This window comes from Cupressus sempervirens, chromosome 7, assembly GCF_028749045.1.
Source record: "Cupressus sempervirens isolate cs-2001-9-10 chromosome 7, ASM2874904v1, whole genome shotgun sequence".
NCBI classification, from domain to species: Eukaryota; Viridiplantae; Streptophyta; class Pinopsida; order Cupressales; family Cupressaceae; genus Cupressus; species Cupressus sempervirens.
In genome coordinates, this window is record NC_143124.1 from 795,160,808 (window position 1) to 795,180,009 (window position 19,202).

Consider the following 19,202-nt stretch of genomic DNA (forward strand, 5'->3'; position numbering starts at 1 on the left):
TGGCTGCTACTGATTATTTCACTAGATGGACAGAGGTAGTTGCCTTGAAGGATGCCATAGAACCATCAGTTGTTGAATTCCTTGATGGGATTGTGTCTCGGTTTGGTGCTCCTTCTACCATCATCTCGGACAATGCCAAGTCTTTTGTTGGAACCCAAATTTGTGCATAGGCAATGAATCACAATATCTACCTGAGCACATCATCAAATTACTATCCCCAGGGTAATGGTTTGGCTGAGTCTTCCAACAAGAATCTGATCAGAATCATGAAGAGGACAATAGAAGACAATCAGAGGGTCTGGCATAAGAGGTTAAGAACTGCTTTGTGGGCTGATAGGATAACACCCAAGAGATCTATTAGGAATTCACCTTTTGTGCTGGTATATGGTAGGGAGGCCAAACTCCCAATCTCATTGGAATTCCCATCCTTGGAGTTGGCTCATCATTTGGAATTTATTGAAGATAATGCAATGTCAGTAAGAATGGCAGAGTTGATTGAACTAGAAGAAAAGAGAAATAAGGCTATGCAAACCCTAGAGATACATCAGCAACAGATGAAAAGGAGTTTTGATAAGAAAACTAGGGTTAGGACCTTCACAAAAGGAGATTTAGTTCTAAAGTGGGATTCTGACAGAGCAAAACCAGGAAGACATTCCAAGTTTGACCCACTATGGAGTGGCCCCTATCTGATTTCCAGTTGCAAACAAGCTAATGCATTTTAGTTGAGCAAGCCAAATGGAGAGATTTTGCCCATTCCAGTCAATGGGATCTATCTGAAAACCTGTTTCTAAAGATTTGTGAATCCATGTACATAAGTAGTTTAGTTCTTTCTGTTGTTTCCTACTTTTCAATAAGTGCGTGTGCACATGGTTCTCTCTTTGAGTTACCAGCTTTCGAAGTTTTGACAGTTTTGAGGTTACAGAGGCAGAGCTAGGGTTTTCAATGTTTTGATTTCCTTGCAGAAAGGTTAGGATTTTTTGCAGTTCTTAGATTCGTACCTTCCAGATCCATTTTTTGACTCCATAGCCCAATGGATTTTTCGCAGACACTGGTCTAATGCATAGCAGACTTGCATCCCCTATGAGTCACCAGAATGTTACCACATTTTGTTTGCCCCACCAAATTTCAAAATCCAAATGTTACCCCGCCCAATGATCACCTACCCAATTAGTAATATTTTAATACCCACGAGAATATTAAATACCAAGTTTCAAACCTTATAACATATGTTTTTTGGCCCGCAAGTTCTCTGCCGTCAGATCAAGGCAGATCAACGAATGGCGCCATTGCGCTATGGGGAAGCTGCACAGGATTTATGATGGTGACATAGTGCCTTGACGACATGTTGCATTGGTGGGTCCACATTTAGCGAACATGTTCCAGTGTTTGGCATGTCAAAAAAGTTTCACGATGGATCAAAAAGTGTTCACGGTGGCGGGCGAGCATGTTTTGACGGTCGAAAGTCTCAAAAAGTGGTAAGGCACCATGTCGCCAACGAAAAACCCACGAGTTTTCCGTTGGCGACATAGTGCCCAAACAGAAGATCAAATCGATGGCAGGAGTGATCAGACAGTTGGGTCCCATTTGTACCTCATTCGCACAGTCAGAAAGCCCGACGCCATGGTGGTGAATCAGAGGGAGCCGCGTGAAAATCAAAGGACATGTCATCAGTTGGGCACTATGGCACTATGGGAATTTGACCTCGATTTTCTCATAGCGACATGGCGCCTAGTCGACATGTGGCCACTCCGTGGGGTCAAGTCTTGGATCTGCTAGTCGACACTTCAAATGGCCAACAAGGAGGTGCCAAGTGTACATGTCAAAGTACAGCGTTTCATGGGCCCAACAATTTTTAGAGGAAATGATGTGTAGAGTACGACATGGTTCTGATCGTCAGATCAAGACTGATCTATAGTGAGCGCCATCGCGCTATGAAGAACTGCTCGGGAGATAACCTTGGCGACATAGCGCCCTGGCACCACGTGTCCTGGTGGGGCCATATTTCCATTCAGCCAGCACAGTAAAGAGAGATAGATCTTTCATGGCCGTCAGATCAAGACGATCGATGGCAGGTGCCATTGCGCTATGAAGAAGCTGCACGATGTATACGTTGGTGACATAGCGCCCTGATGACACATGTCTCACTGGCCCAGTCAAGATTGACAATCGGCTGGCAGTTAGTGTAACCGTCACAGTTAGCATTAATATTCGAAGGGTGGAACTGTTAGTTCAATGAAGGTGGTCAACCGTGGGAGGACTCCCTAGGTGGCAGAATAAAGAGAGATGATTGGCCCGTGTGGCCTAGCTGGCGTATAGAGTTGAGTTGACTTATTTGATTCATTATTTCATGAACCTGAAATGATAAAATTAGGAGTCTTCGCCATGGATTCAATTTTGCAATCAATTGCCACCAACTCAGAATGAATACAGGGTGCAGAAGGACCTTCCATCACTGTTGCAGATCTATCTACTATGTCAAGATCATTCATTGGTGCCGCTTCTGTCTACTCGAGGCATTTCTTCAGTCGAATACCTGATTTTGTACCCCAGAACTATGCTCAAGTGTAATCTTTGATCAGATATTTTTGTATGGGAGCTTGATGGCAGTAGTTGAGCAGTTAATGCAGAGCTAATTTCCTTAGTTATGCCTGAACTATAAAGGAAAAATTTTGTACATTTCTAAGGGGGGACCCTTCGCTGTTGTTATTTGATATTGCTCTGCAATTCTCAGTGTAAAATTCCTTGTGCCTCTGAACTGTATGATTTTCTGTTTTATCTCCTTCAGCCATTAATGTGTATGTGCATCCTTCTTGCCTCTCATTGGTGTATTGTTGAGATCTGTAGCCTGCATACTGTATCTATTTTTGCCTATTGGATAATATATAAGTGAGATTCCTCTTTCCTTGTGTTATTCAGTTTGGTTTCCTGATCTGCATGTGGTTATTAGATCAAAACAAGTCTATATGTGTATATCCTTAGTTTCGTTCTGGTTCAGTAGTGCATATATGGGTAGAAATGGGTCTGAATACTCTATTTTGGTGAATCACCTCCATAGTTTAGGTAGGGTAGAGTTGTTTTCTACATCTCCTTCTTCCCCTTTTCCTTTCGAGAGTAGTTAGGTGTACCCTGATAGTAAGAGGAAGCCGGGCTTCTCCGGAGACTCAACCTCGCAGTTCAAGTGCCACAACTTGGAGGTTGTTTCCATGTTTCACTAGGTTGTCCTCACGCATAGGCCCTGGACAAGGGTGCAAACCTAAGTGACAACACAATCCATGGGCATAATATCACACAAAACTTCATCAAAGTAATGCCAAATTTTGAACTTCATAATACATTGCTCACTTACCAATATCTTATACTCATCTTTGATCCATGAAACATGATAAGATTTGGGATGTTTCAGCCTCTGCAATTGCAACTTTGTAACCAGCTCTTCTAATGCCAAATTTGTTGAACTTCCACTATCAATGATCACCTTGCAAAATTTTCTAGCCATCTTACATCTAGTCTTGAAAAGACTTCTTCTAAGGATAGGCTCCTCATCACTTCCTTTATTACATAAGGTTCTTCTCACCAATAGATTTTCTCCAACCTCAAGTCCACTTGGTGAACTCTCAATGTCCTCTTGAATCACAACATTTCTATTATTTTTCCCACTTTTAGAAGATCTACATTCAAAAGATCTATGCCCTTCTTTACCACATCTAAAACAATTACCATAAAAACCATCTCTAGAATAAGAATTACCTCTTCCTTGGTAAGATCTAGTACCTCCTCGGTATGAACTACCACCTTTCCACTTGGTCTTGTCTTGTCATTATTCTTCCATTCAGCTTTGCCTTTGTCTTACAAAAAATTGCCAGATCTGCCACCTTCTCCATAAGATCTACCTCTACCTCTTTGCCACCTCTACCTCTTTGTATTTCATGCTTCTTTGTCCAGATCTCCTCAGCTTTTAAGGAATATTGATATGCTTCTTCCACACTTTCCAACTTCACAAAACTTATTTCATCTTGAATTCTAGATCTCAATCCATTTATGTACCTTGCAATTTTCTCAACATCATCATCTACATGTCTAGATCTAATGTCCAACCTATAGAATTCCTCAGTATACCCTTTCACAGTCATGTCCTTTTGCCTCAAATTTTGCATCTTTCTCAACAAGCTAACTTGGTAATTAGCAGGAAGTAATTTTTTCTTTACCTTGTTCACCATCATCAACCAAGTTCTAATCTTCTCCTTTCCTCTCCTTTGTCTATTAGTTTGAAAATGTTCCCACCACAAGGAAGCATTTCAACCTTGTAACTACAATCTTCACCTTCTTATTATCAATAGTGTTTTCATACTAAAAAAACTTCTCCATATTTGAGATCTAACACAGTATTGGTATCCAGTTTTCCATTATAAGGAACAACTTCTCTACTAGGCTTTGAATTTTCCCTAGATAATACTCTCAACAATCTTTCTTCATCTTGATCTTCTTTAGGTTCTAGATTATGGTTTGGTGCTACTGCTTCATCATCACTTACATCACCAAGATGTGCTCCTCTCCTCTAGGCTATCTCCATAACATCTAATTTGGCTGCAATTTGTCTCAATTGATCCAATGTAGAATTATTAACATTTCCTCTACCACGAACCATCTTTACAAATCAGGTTCCTGCAAGATCATAACCCTCTGCAAGTTATAGGTAAAATCCATAAATCTACAACCCTACAACCAATATTCAAATCAAGGTTCTACATGATCCAATCACCACAAGGATGAACCACATGCTCTAATACCACCTGATGCAAGGAAGGATAGGGAAAACTAGGGCCAATGGCACACCTAGCTCTTCGAACCACCCTGCAAGAGTTAACACAATGGAAGAAAACACAAAAGAGAACAACACCACATATAAAGAGGAAAATATTCTTTATTGATTCATGAAAATATCAGCATACATGCCCAGCTGTAAGGCCTTCTGGGTTATGGCCAAATACAAAGTACATTCATATTCAAAGATCCAGCAAATTCACACTTTCCAGTTCCACTCTAATCCTCTCCAAAAACTCTTAACTACCCTAGCTCCTAGCCTAAACACTCTATTTATACTTGCCAAAATATCTTAAAAATCATTCTAGAACATGGAGAAGCTACAAGTTGACTCTAAGAAAATATTAAATGAAAATAACATTAACATTAAATAAATAAGTTGGCCGGTATTAGCAATTAACTATCCAGAAATTGATGTTCGAGAAAAATCACGATATCTCCTAGCTCCAATTGAGTTAGAACTCGCACTTCAAACTATGGGTAGATATTTAGTTTCTCTACAACCCATTAAGTGCACAAATTCTGATTCATCAAGGAAAAGTGTTCATCCATCCTGAAAGTCAAGCACAGAAAACTGTCGCGTAGAACTGCCAAAAATTGATACTCTAGGAGAATTGCCATATCTCCCAACTCATAAGGAGTTAGAAATTTTTCCTTGGATCATAGATATTAATCTAGTCCCTCTTCAATCCCTAAAGTGTGTAGCCTCTCATTCATTATGAAAAATTAGTTACATGGTCTGCAACAGGCATCCATAAACCAGAAAACACAGTTTTAGTAACAAAGTAAAAACTAAAAACATGCAGAATAATAGTGCAACCTAGGATGCTCCTACATAAGATTTTCAAATAGCTGTTAAGCCAACTCTTTTATGAGATTTAGATCACTACTACAATGATTAGAGAGTAACAATGAGATGACCTGATTTGAATGCAAGTGAATTGCTGATTACAAATCTCTATTCTAGCTTGTACTTGATCCTTCCTAATCAAATATAACTTTTCTGCTCCATAAGGATATTCTGCTTATCTTTCAAATTTGCTTCCTCTTCTCATCATTAAATCTTCAATCATATCTTCATACTTGCACACTTTGAAATCACAACTTGACCTTATACTTATATCTTCCACTTTGTCAAGTCTGCTCAAATACAACTTAGAATAATCAATATTCATCACCTTAGTCAGCTAAAATCAATAAATAAATAAATAAAGCTTAATATGCCAAAATAATAAAATCCTTCATTAGCCAACCCAACTCGGTAGAAACTAACTTAGAAATGATTTCCTTTGTTAGCCAATAGAAGCTCGGTTAACACTACAAACTCGTGAAAATCCTTTGGCAACTGAGCAAGTTTGGTTAGCATTGGTTCCATCCAACTTTCCTTAATTAACTGAGTGAGCTCGATTGACACTCACTTTTTGCAACTTTTCTTTTGACGCCCGAGTGAACTCGATAGACCCTGCCTTCTGAACTCAGCAAACACAAGAATGCTCAGTAGATACTGAGAACTGTCTTCACTACCTGAGTGAGCTTGGCATATACTGACTGATAATGATATGACATTTTTGTAACATCAAAGACAACACACAATTAATGAATTCTATCCAACACTTTATGCCTTTTTCACTCCCTTGTGTGGCTGGTTGTAGTACTAATGCGTAAACCTTCAAGTATGCATCAAAATGTGAGCATGGGGGATTTAGTTCTCAAAGTCACCCTAAAAGTAACATTGAGCCCAAGATGGGCTGGTCTCCATATAAGCAAGTAGAACATGGGTGTGACTGGGGCTCCGGTGTGTCGTCACAATGAGAAACAAGGTGGTGCTCAACTGCAAATATGGGTTGGGAAACATAGACACAAGCTGTGCCTACCAGTGGCTGGGTATTAGATGCTAGGCCTGAATCCTACACAAAATAGGATTTTTGGGATTGTGTCGAGATGGAAGAATGAAAGCTAGAAGGGTTTCTTTTTTTAATTTTGGCTTTTTGGCATAGTAGTATATTTGGAGCCAGTATCTACTCCATAATGTAAATCAACTACTTTTTGCATCTTTGAATTAGTCATCGTATGTAAATAATTTGATGAACTAATTTTTTTTGAATTGAGCGAAAATCAATTTTTATTAATACAATATTATAGTGGTTTGCCCACTTTTGCCAAAAAAAGAAAGTCTAACACAATCACTACATATTATCTACCAAATGTTAAAAATTAAGTTCAAATGTCTTTATTCTATTGAAAATAACAAAAAAAAGTCTAATTTACAAAAAAGCAATCTTCACTGCGAAAAAGGCAGTCGACAAAATGACAAAGTTATTTTGCACACAGCTAGGGAAATAAAGAATGCCTCAGACCTGGGAGCTAGGGAAATTCCCTAGGGAGGTCTTAAAAAAATAACATCAGTTGCAAAGATAGTAGTATATAGGAATAGTTTTGAAGCACTCGTAAGGCTCCATGAAGAACATAATTCAAAGATTGGGAAACAACAACGACAATTTCCCTGAATCCTCTTTCAAACTGAGGTAGAATCATCCCAAGATGTCAGGTTTAGGAAATCTTCCACAAATAAAGGTGCCCTTGAGTCAGGATGGAAAATGGTTTGAAACTGGGAAAAAACTATGAAATAAAGGTATGCAAGAGAAAGACAATCTGAACTATATAGCTCAAGGGAAAGTGAGAAGATGAACAAAAAAACCATAGATGTAAAAGTTAGAACAAACAAATAGAGACTCTTCTATTTAAAAACAAAATATGCGGCCCTATAATCAAAGAAGATTAAGGTAATCCCACTAGAGACTTGGAGCCTCACCATGGATAAGCAAAATCTCTCTTTTTCCTTTTCAATTTTGAAACCTCCCATAATATCAATAGTTAATAGCATACCTATTGGATCCAAAAAACCCAAATGCACTTCATTATTCCTTCCTCAAATCTTGGCCCATATATCCCTTTGCATAGGAAAATGACTCTATAAAAATCTGCCCAACTAAAATATGGATCTTTTAAGTTAGAAACCCTAAAGGCTAAGGAAACTTTAGCCAACCCTCCCCATAATTTTTTCAAAAATAAAATTAATTTAATAGTAGAGAATAAAAAGATCTAATCCTTTGTCCCTCACTCCAACATCCGCCAAATCCAAATAATCAGCAACCAACACTCTAAACAAAGGTGGGTTGAATGTCTTCAAGTTAGGATATATGGATATTAGAGTGGTCTAGTAAGGAAAACTCCTAGTTTGGTAAGTTAGATCTCAGGAGTATGCAAAAACTAGGTAAGTGTCTCTATCATATTAAATAGACTATTTTATTTTCATTGTGATAATATTAATATTATAGACCAGTTCATTTCAAACTCCCAGTGATCTTTTAAAGGTCATTCTTTACAAAATAAAAAATCATGGGAGCCAAACCTAAATGAACATAGGATCAAAAGAGTTAAGGTTCCTACCTTGCTTAGATGAAAACCTTTGCCCCCTGAATTTAATCAAATCCAAATAATAGAACAAATAGGAAGAGATTTGGGTAATCTTTTAGGTTTAGAAGTAGGAGATCATCTTTCTAGTGATATTAATTTTCTTCTAGATCTAGAAGTAGGATCAACAAAAATCAACAAAAATATCATTACAAATAGGTCTCTATATAACCTAATATTTGGAAAATATGAAGGAAAGATTAAGAAAATAAAAAAACTTGGATACAACAATACCTTTGAAATACCTTAAAAGAACTTCAAACATTGAAGAACTTTTTGAAAAAGGAAGAGAAGAGATTAGAGAGAAGTCAGTTGGGGCCCTAGAATCTTTCACTAATCTTATGAGCTCAACAAAAACATGTGAGGTGAAAATAGGAGGAAGAGAAGAGGGGGAAATCACATATATAGTAGAAGGAAAAGAGGTATAAATTTTTGAAAACAAAGAAATAAAATGTATCTTAGTTGCCAATATTTCAGGGTGTTATCAAAAAATGATAACACTACAGGAATGTGAGCATTGTCAAGAAAAAACATACAATCAAAAGAAATCGAGACGAGTTTAAAAGCTTATAATAAGAAAATATATGATCTGCTACTAATAGAAGTAGATGTAAAAGACCAGTTAGATTTATGGGAGAAGGTACATTTAGATCATATGGATTCTCATAAAATGAGAATAGAAGGAGAGTAAAGCGATATCAATAGATCCATAAAAGAGATTAAGAAAAATGAGCACCAATCCCATTTAGAGATAGAAGTACCAACTACAACAGAGAATCAAGACACAACTGTACAAAGGTAGAAGGTTAACATTAATAATAATAAAGAATTCAATATACATAGGATAGAAAAAGAGATTCCAAAACAAATATAAGATGATAAAGAAGGGAACAACAAAGAAGATTCGTCAGAAATAACTCTTAATGAAGAATAATAGATACAAGAAATAAAAATACCACTAGCTTCTTCAAAACATTTGGGTAATGTGACTATCCAAAATAAGATAAATAAAAGATCATAGAAATTTTGGAAAACTCCTAAAAATGGAAAAGATCCTTGGGTAAATAATAACAGAAAAAAAACATTAAGATCAAAAGGAAGTAACCCAAAATGAGGATATTCAAATACCAACTAAAGTATCAACCAACAAGAAAGGGGTAGGGACCCAGATTTAGATAAAATAGACATAGAGGAGAAGTTATTGAAGGAGATAGAAAAGGAAGAAGGAGTTAATATCTCAGACAACATAGTAATATACCAAAACTATTTGGAAAACCTAGGAATAACAATTAATCAAGGTCTTAAAAATCCAAAATGTGGCAAGGAAAAAATGAAGAGGGGGAGAAAGTCATTCAAAGAGTTGAGAACAACAATAGGACAAGCTAAGAACTAGAAAGAGATCATGGAAATCTTGAATGCAGGGAAGGGGAACATCCTTCCCACAGACCAATGAGGATAACAACTTGGAATGCTAGAGGCTTAAATGCACTTGGAAAAAAATGCTTGTTAAAGCATAATTTAACTTTATTCGAATAAGAAATAACACTAATTCAGGAAACCAAGTTGAACAAAGAAGGTAGTGAACTAAAAAAAATTGGACAATTGGAATTTGGATTTAGTAGATCTAATGGAGCCTTAGGAGGTATAGGAATTATCAGGAATCCTTGAAAAACAACATATACTAAAATAATCACAAATAATAATTGGATGGGGAGTAGAATTGAAATCTTTAGGCATAACTTATAATTTATCCTTATCAATGTTTATGGGCCAACCCAAACAACATATAAGAAGAAAATTTGGAATAATATTAGTTCCTTGATAGAAACTTTCTACAACGAGTATTTCATAATTGGTGGAGACTTCAATGTAATCTTAAATCTAGAAGAGAAATTTGGTGGTTTATAGAGAGTAAATTAGATAACAACTAATTTTAGAGAATGGGTTGGGAAAATAACTTAATGGACATACCCACCAATAATGGGGCATACACTTGGAACAATAGAAGAAAAGGTTTTTTTTATATAGCAGAAAGATTAGACAAATCTTTCTTCAAAGGAGACTTGAGTAACATGGATCAAACATTACAATCATCCATTCTGCCCTATGCGGGCTTAGATCATTTCCTGGTTAGAATTGAACTCATAGAACTGGTTAAACCTACAAGGAATCCATTCAAATATGAAAAAAATGTGGTTTATAGATAGCATTTTTATGGAAAATATTAGACGATGGTGGCAAGAAGGAAAATTTCAAGGATGGAGAATGTATTTCTTTGTATCCAAACTTAAAACGTTAAAATAAAATATTCTAAATGGAATAAAACATATTTCAACAATATATTTAAAGAAAAAATTACAATAAAACAAAACAAGTTAATTTCACGCAAGTAAGCGAAAAAAGAAAGAATGATAGAAAAAGTAGACATTCTTGATTTCACTTCCCAATCAAACAATTTCTGCCCTAGTAGGGAAAATCTTAGATCCCACTTTCCTGCAATCCCTTCAAACAAATCACACATTGATCAGCAACAGAGCTAGCACCTTTCAACTAGCAAAAAAGGCAACATCGTGGCAAATGAAAAGCAAAAGCAAGAAGGACCATAAAGGAGCCAATTTCAACACATTAGTTAAGCTCCATGAAGCCAAACACAAAGAAATTAATAAAAAATAAACAAGGAAATCAAAAAACCATGAAGAAGAAGGATGACAACATGTAAATAGAAGGGGCAAGAGGAACCCTAAATCGACAAGGTTTAGTATTAAACATATAGTAGTGGAGGAAATATTAGAAAATAAGAGGTATTTTTAGTAAAACAATATATGCACAAAAACAAACTAGGACATCTACAATTAAACCTAAAGATGAAAGTATTTCCAGGAAACTAAAATTGGCTATAATTTCAGAAGTAAACTGTATTAAATTAGTTTATAAAAAATAACAACCATTACTAGGTGGTGAGGATAGGGTTTCCACTAGTAACCAATTTAACCCAAGTTTATACATTCCACCTTATAAAAGATTAGATGGTAGGAACAACACTGTTGATAGAGGATTGACTCCAAAGAAGGAAAAGGTATCTAATTTTAAATTATTTTCTTATATACTAATCATTAGTGACAGGTACATAGAAGCCAAATGGATGGAATGCTCAGAGCCAAGAATATACACATGTTGGAATGGACCAAGCAAGTATCAAGAAAATTTGTTAAAGAAATTAGAAAAGATTGGAAAACAAAAGGTATGTATCAGTTCTTTCTCAAGATCTTTGCTGTTTATTCATTACAAAAATAAAAAAATTAGGAATAAATCAATCAAAATTTTGAATTGCTTTTATAAAGGTTTTCTAGTTAAGTTTCTTACATGGGAACCAAACTCGAATAAAGAAAAGTAAAATCTAGTACCTATTTGCTTAGAATGCAAAAATTTTCCACCAAAAATCAAACATCTTCAAACTCTTGTTAAAATTGGGAAATCACTTGGCAACTTATTAGGAATTGAATCAGAATATGATCAAACAAGTAACATCAAATTTTTAATAGAAGAAGGATCAGATAAGGGGAAAATGATGAGTAAAAAGTTAATTACAAATAGATCCATATATGAGCTAGAATTCATAGAGTATGAAGGATAAATTAAAGGAATCATTAAACTTAATCTGAACATATATTACACCATATCTAATATAAAAGAAGCACTGAGCAACATTAGATATAAGATAAGGAAGGAAAGCACAACGGATTCAAAAGAATAGAAGGAAAAGAAGGCAAAAGACAACAAGGACAAAATAAAGAAGGATAGGAAAGCACCAGAAAGGGAAGACATTGGTTAGAATAGTCAAGAAACAAAAAAAGGATTAGAAGGACAAAGCTTAGCACAAAGAAAGCAAGGAAGCACAGTGGAAACATAAAACAGTATAGAAGAGCTTCACAAGATTCAATACAATCTTACTGCCCTAAAGGATTGTAAGATTTGTTAAAGGGAAAATAAAATGCTAGAGGAGACATAAAGGAGTATAGATGATTTAAATAGAATGACTCATGATATCCTACTTCTACAAACTGATATTGAAGATCAAATGTTGTTAGGAGAATAATAGCATCTAAAACACGACTCTAGAACACATCAATCTAAGAGAGAAAGAAAAAAGAATGAAGTAAGTGACTCAGAACTAATGGGAAGGACATCTAAGGACAATATTAGAAAAGATGAATTAGTTGAAATTAGAACAATTCAAATGAAGAATTAGGGAGAGAGCAATAAAGAAAATCGAAGAGAGTCAGCTGGAATTATATCTTCCCATGGAACCAATAATTTTTAGTCTATTAATCAAAATATGGTGACAAAAATAGAGATAAAGACATTAATGGACCAAATGAGGCAAGAGAGAAGCAGGAAGGTGAAAATTTAGTCCCTTCAGCAGATTCAGTTCACTAGAGTAATATAACCATTCGAAAGAAAGCAAAGAAGAGGAGTTATAAATTTTGGCAGACACCAGCGAATGTGAAATATATATTTGAAGGAGAAAATAGTTAAGAGCACTATGAATCAGTAGGTTATGCAATCCCCTTAGAAGTAAAAAAATTCATAGAATAACAAGAAAAGGAAAACAACTCAACATATGAGGAGGAAAGTTCAGCAACAAAACATATTAGGTATAGTTAGAATTGGAAAGAATTTGGGATTTTAGATGAAATAGGAAAATTAGAGGAAGTATAGAAGAATAGTAGAATAGAGGAGAAAAATAATATTGAAGAGGATAATGTTCTGGAAAAGAAAATAATTAAATATTTAATAGAGGAGAGAGAAGACAAGGATGAAAAAAATTCAAATAATAACCGGTATTTAATGGATAATCTGGGTATATCAATAAACTAGGAAGGTTTGAAGAAACCGAAATGTGGTAAGCAAAAAATGAAAGGAGGAAGGAAATATCTAAAGGAACTAAGAGAAGTAGATGGACAAGCAAAGAAGCATAAAAAGACATTTGAAGTACTAAAGGCAGGGAAGGGGAAGAGCCTTCCCAGTGATCAATGAGGATCACAACTTGGAATGCTAGGGGCCTGAATGCCCCTAGCAAGCAAAGGTTTCTAAAATGCAACCTCAGCTTATTCAAATTAGACATAATATTGATACAAGAAACTAAATTAAATAAAGAAGAAGGAGACAAATTAGGGAAGAGACTGGGCATATGGAAAACAAAAATTAAAGAATCAAATTGGGCTTCAGGAGGATTGGGTATTAGCTAGAATATGTAGATAGTAGATATCAAAACTATTGAATCTAATACCAATTGGATGAGAAGTAGAGTAATCAACTACAAAAACAACCTCCAGTTAATGGTTATTAATGTATATGGACTAACACAAACAACATATAAGAAGAAAAATTGGGATGAGATCAGTATATTCTTGACACAAAATCCCAATGAAAATGTAATCATTGGAGGAGATTTTAATCCTATATTAGATATCAATGAGAAAATTGGAGGAACTCAAACTATTTCAAAGGCAACTATTGACTTTAGAAATTGGGTTGGGGAAAATAAGCTATTAGAGATCCCAACCAGCAATGGAATATTTACTTGGAACAATAGAAGGAAAAACTTTAACTACATAGTAGAAAAATTGGACATATTTTTCTTTACAGGAGATTTAGCAGAGCTGGAGGTGACAATTTCAACAAGTATCCAACCTATAGCAGGTTCTTATCACTTTTTGATTAGAATAGATCTAATAAAACCCAAAAAACATAACAAGAATCCATTTAAGTGTAAAAAATGTGGTTTCTAGACAAAAAATTTATGGATAATATCAAACAATGGTGGAAAGAAGGTGATTTTAAAGGATAAAAAATGTATTTCTTTGTTTCAAAACTAAAATTACTCAAAGAAAATATCTTAAAATGGAACAAAACACATTTGAATAATATTTTTAAAGAAAAACTGAACACTGAAGAGGAACTCAAAAACTTAAATGAAGAAGTTATTAAAAAAGGTATGGACAATGAAAAATTTAATAAAGAAAAAGAATTTCTCACCAAATAGGAAGATATTTTAGCAAAAGAAGATATTTTTTGGCAGAAAAAATCAAGAGGAAAATGGCTTACAGAAGGAGATAGAAATGACATTTTTTTTTCATAACAACACTATACATAACATAACTATAAATACAGTTACTAGAATTAAAGATGGGGATGAAAATATGGTAGACAACCCATCTAAAACAACAAAAATCTTTATAATGTATTATGAAAATCTACTCAATAATTTCAATTCCTCTAATGGTACTGCTCATGAAAAGGTGCTTAGGGTTATTCCAAAAGTGGTAACATAAGCAGAGAATGTAGAACTTAAAAAATCTTTCACTAAAGAGGAAATTAAGACAACCCTCTTTAATCTTAACTTGGATAAATATTTGGGACCTGACGGGTTTCTAGCCTTTTTCTTCCAAAAATGTTGGGATATCTTAGGAGATGAACTATGGAGAGAAACTGAGGCTTCTAGAAATGGAGGATCAATACTAATTAAAATCAATCATACATTTCTAGCTCTGATCCCTAAAAAATTAGTAGCAAATTCACCTTGTGACTTTAGACCTATTACATTATTTAATACTATCTATAAAATCTATTCCAAAGCATTAGCAAATGGGACTAAAATCATTCTTCCAAGAATTATCTCAGAAGAACAAACTGGTTTTGTTTTAGGAAGATCTATCATGGATGGGATATCAATTATACATGAAAATATCCATTCAATAGTCAACATCAAGGAAGCATGTATGTTTATGAAACTAGACATTCAAAAAGCATATGATGTAGTGGATTGGAGATTTCTATGTAAAACATTAGAGGTGTTATGTTTTTCATGCCAATGGATTAATGTAATCTTCAATTGTATTTCAACACCTAAGATCTCTCATTTAATTAATGGAACACTTGAAGTATATTTTAAAATTTCAAGAGGGTTCCGGCAAGATGATCCAATTTTGCCTTTCCTGTTTATTATTATGGGTGAAGCATTTGGGAGATCAATAAAAAAGGTTCAAGAGATAGGTAAAATTAAAGGAATCATAGTGGAAGATAATATTCGAAACATAACTCATCAACAATTTGCAGATGACACTATTCTCCCAGGTGTCAGCACTAAGGAAGAAACACAATCTTTCAAAAAAAAAGTATTAGAATACACTGTTGCTTTTGGACAGAAAGTGAATACCGAGAAATCAAAATTTTTCTTCCTAAACACTCTAAGAGAAATGGAAGAGTATATCTGCAACTAGATGAGATATAAGAAAGGTACCTTTCCTTGCAAATACCTTGGGATATATTTAGAAAAATGTTTAAAGAAGCATAAATGATGGGATAATATCTTAGACATAATAGATAAATAAACGAAAACTTTGAAAGGAAACTGGCTAACTAAAGCAAGAAGAGATACTAAAATTAAATCGATTCTATTAGCTACTCTTACTTATCAATTGTCCTCCATTCTTTTACCCAAGAAGGTATATAAGAAATTGGAATGCAAACTCAAAAATTTCTTTTGGAGTGGGATAGAAGAAAAAAAAGAAACTAGCACTAATAAAGTGGGATAAGATATGTCGACCGAAAGATTAAGGGGGTTGAGGGATCAAGAACTTTAGCTGGAAAAATGAGGCATTGAGAGAAAAATTAGTATGGAGAATGTATCAGGAAAGAAAAAATAAATGGGCTAAGATTTTGTATAATAAATACTTAAATTTGAATGATCCAACATCTTTATTTATAATCAGGAACCTGCCAACTGGATCAAAAACTTGGAATTTTATGGTAAGATGCAAACCAATGATTAGAAAATTTCTCACTTGGGACCTTGGAAGAGGAGAAGATGCTCTTTTTTGGGAAGATTAATGGGATGGTTAGCCCCCTTTGATCAATACTAACATACCTGAAGAGGTGAAAAATAAGCTTATCAATTTATGGGGTCAGAATGTATCAAATTAAAAATATCTAAAAAAGGTCAATGGGATTGACACTTGTGTAGAGAGAACCCTTGAGAATGTAGATATATATCCTATAGAAAAATTGAATTTGGAAAACATTATCAAGGATTGACAGGTGAATTATAAAAATAGGGAAAACAAACTTATATGGGGAGCGTCCAAAGATGGACTATACAAAGTCAAGTTAGGATACAATTTAATTATTAACTCTCAGAGATGGAAAAATCTCAATATACCTTTGAAGCTATGTTGGGATGCATCATGCCTACCTAAGGCATACACCTTTATATGGGCTGCGATGCAAACAAGAATTCTAAGAGCAAATAGATTCACAAAAATGGATTTGAAGGACCGTCTAGATGTTGTCTTTGTAAAGAAAATTTAGAGACATCTAAGCATCTTCTATATAATTGTCCATTTTGTCAAGAATGTTGGCATTGGCTTTGAGATAAAATTATTTGGTCTTCACCTCTACTTGAGGATTTATATGGTCACCTATTAGGATGGCCTTCAAAGCATAGGGTTAGTGTATATGACAAGCTTTGGAATATATCCCCTGCAATACTGATGTGGGAAATTTTGAATGAAAGAAATAGGCATATCTTTAGTAATTTAGAACTCAGGATGGAATCCTTTTTTAATAAGGTTGAAACAAGCATTACTGAAGTTATGAATAGCTATCTAAGGAAAACAACAAAAACTGAAGGGATTTTCTCTGAATGAGATAGAATAATGAAAAAGAACTGGGCTCATCTTATTAATCCCTTGATAATATATGATAAAAAGGATCAAACAACTAGGAAAAATTGTAAATGGGAAGCTCTTCCAATGGGATGGATGAAACTAAATTTTAATGGAGCATCTAGAGGCAATCTAAGAAAAGTAGGAATAGGTTGTATCATTAGATCAAAAATAGGAGAATGGATCACCAAAAGATCCAAACCTCTGGGGATAGCTACTAACAATATAGTAGAATTAGAAGCTCTTCTAGAAGGATTAAAAGCAAGTTTAAATAACAAGATAACAAAACTAATTATAGAGGGAGACTCCCAAATTATTATCAATGCTATTAGAAATCATAAAACTCTGAACTAGGTGATGAACTCTAAACTTGAAGACATACTCAGCTTAATAGACCAATTTGTAGTAGTTAGATATTAACATATATATATCGAGAAGGTAATAAAGAGGAATTTTTTTTAGCAAATAGAGGATTTGAAGGGGAAGATATAATCCTACATTCTATATGATCAAAATTAGTTAAGAGGGTATCATAACCCCTCCTGTTATCAATTTTCTCTACCTTATATTAAAATAGTTAGTATTACTCCTTAGTTATGAACATTTCATCATTACTAGGTGAGACCTCTCTTTGAAGTACTCTAACATTAATCAACTTGTAACACGATAATAATGACTTGTTAAGTTTGCGAATTGTTAGGTCATAATTTATGGGAAGTGTGTTTTAGCAATTTTCTTTGATTTAGTATCTAGACTCTTCTATTTTAGTGGATTATTTAATAGGGCTTCTTTGGCTCTGCAAATTTGTGTGCCTTGTCTTTTGTCTCCCCTTTGTGTTCCGATGGAGCTTGCTATTTCTCTCTTTCATTCGATGGAGGTTAGAACTATGGCATTTTGGGGGTTTATAAAGCTTGAATGTTGGAATAGGATCCTTAACCCTCTCAATGATCTAGGTTTTCCATTAGCTGGGTCATAGGTGAGAAGGCTTTCAATTACAATTATACTTTGCTCACCAACAAATCTATTATTGGTTCTTTTATAGGGTGTTTTTCTCGAGCAAACATAGGAAGTGGGGAGATTATGAGGCTAAGTCAGGATGTCTTTGACACAACTTGGTTAGAGGGCTTGGAGGTAGTTGTGCTAAGTATAGACTAGAAACTCAAAATCTTGCTCCCAGAAGTCTACATAGTGCATTCTCTAGGTAGCCTCAAGCATGCCATAGTGGCTAGGAGACCATCCTTATATATTAGGGACAATGTTCAATTCTTCTTTGCTTGGCCAAAAATGGAGACAAGTATTCAGTTCTTGCTTCACTAGAGGGGTATTATAGTTGATCAGGGCAAGGAGTGGCTTGTCTACTTTCTCTAGATGTTCGAGGCCTACATAGAGCTTGAAGTATCCTTTGATGATCTTGAAAAACTAGAATTCATTCTTCCTAATATGATTAAATCTAGCAAAGAGAAGTTGGCATATATTTTCCCTCCTGGTTCTAAAGTAGACAACTTGGACAAAGCAGTTGACATTATTATGGTGTGTTGGAAGAAAGAGGAGGTGGTCTAGATTTTGTTTGAAGGTTTCTGGGATTTAGGTCTTTGTCTAACTGTTATAAAGTAACTTAAGGGTTTTTGATCTATTATCTATACAGATGTTCTTGCTAGCTATCAAGAACAAGGGTTCTTCCTTTTGTTCCCTTTTGTTTGATATTTAGTGACACTTTTCTCTTTATATAGATGCCAATGTACATACTTAAATTGATAAATGAAATACATTCGCTTCTAGTTTGATAGTATCATTTCCCTTTTGCATATTTATTTAATGTAGTTATTTTTTTTGGTTTTTCTTTTTGTTCGTTCGATGCTTTTTCTTTCTAGTTTTTTTCTCCTCCCTTGCTTCCTTCTTTTGATTCCTTGTTGTCTGATATTTCTTTCTTCAAGAGTGGATGGTTGTCTAGTTTGGCCTTCACTCTATCTTTTATTTCCCCTATTTAGTTTAGGGCTAGTTTTTTCTCCCTTCTCTTTTATGTTGATTCTGCTCTTTAGGTTTCTGTCGGTTCTTCCTTACTTTGCTCTTTCTCCCTTTTCTCTATTGCTTTCTATTTTCTGGGGTGTTGGCTCTTTGTAACTCTCCTTTGGGGGCTTTTTCTTTCCTAGGTTTGGTGTTGCTCATTTTTATTTGTCCTTT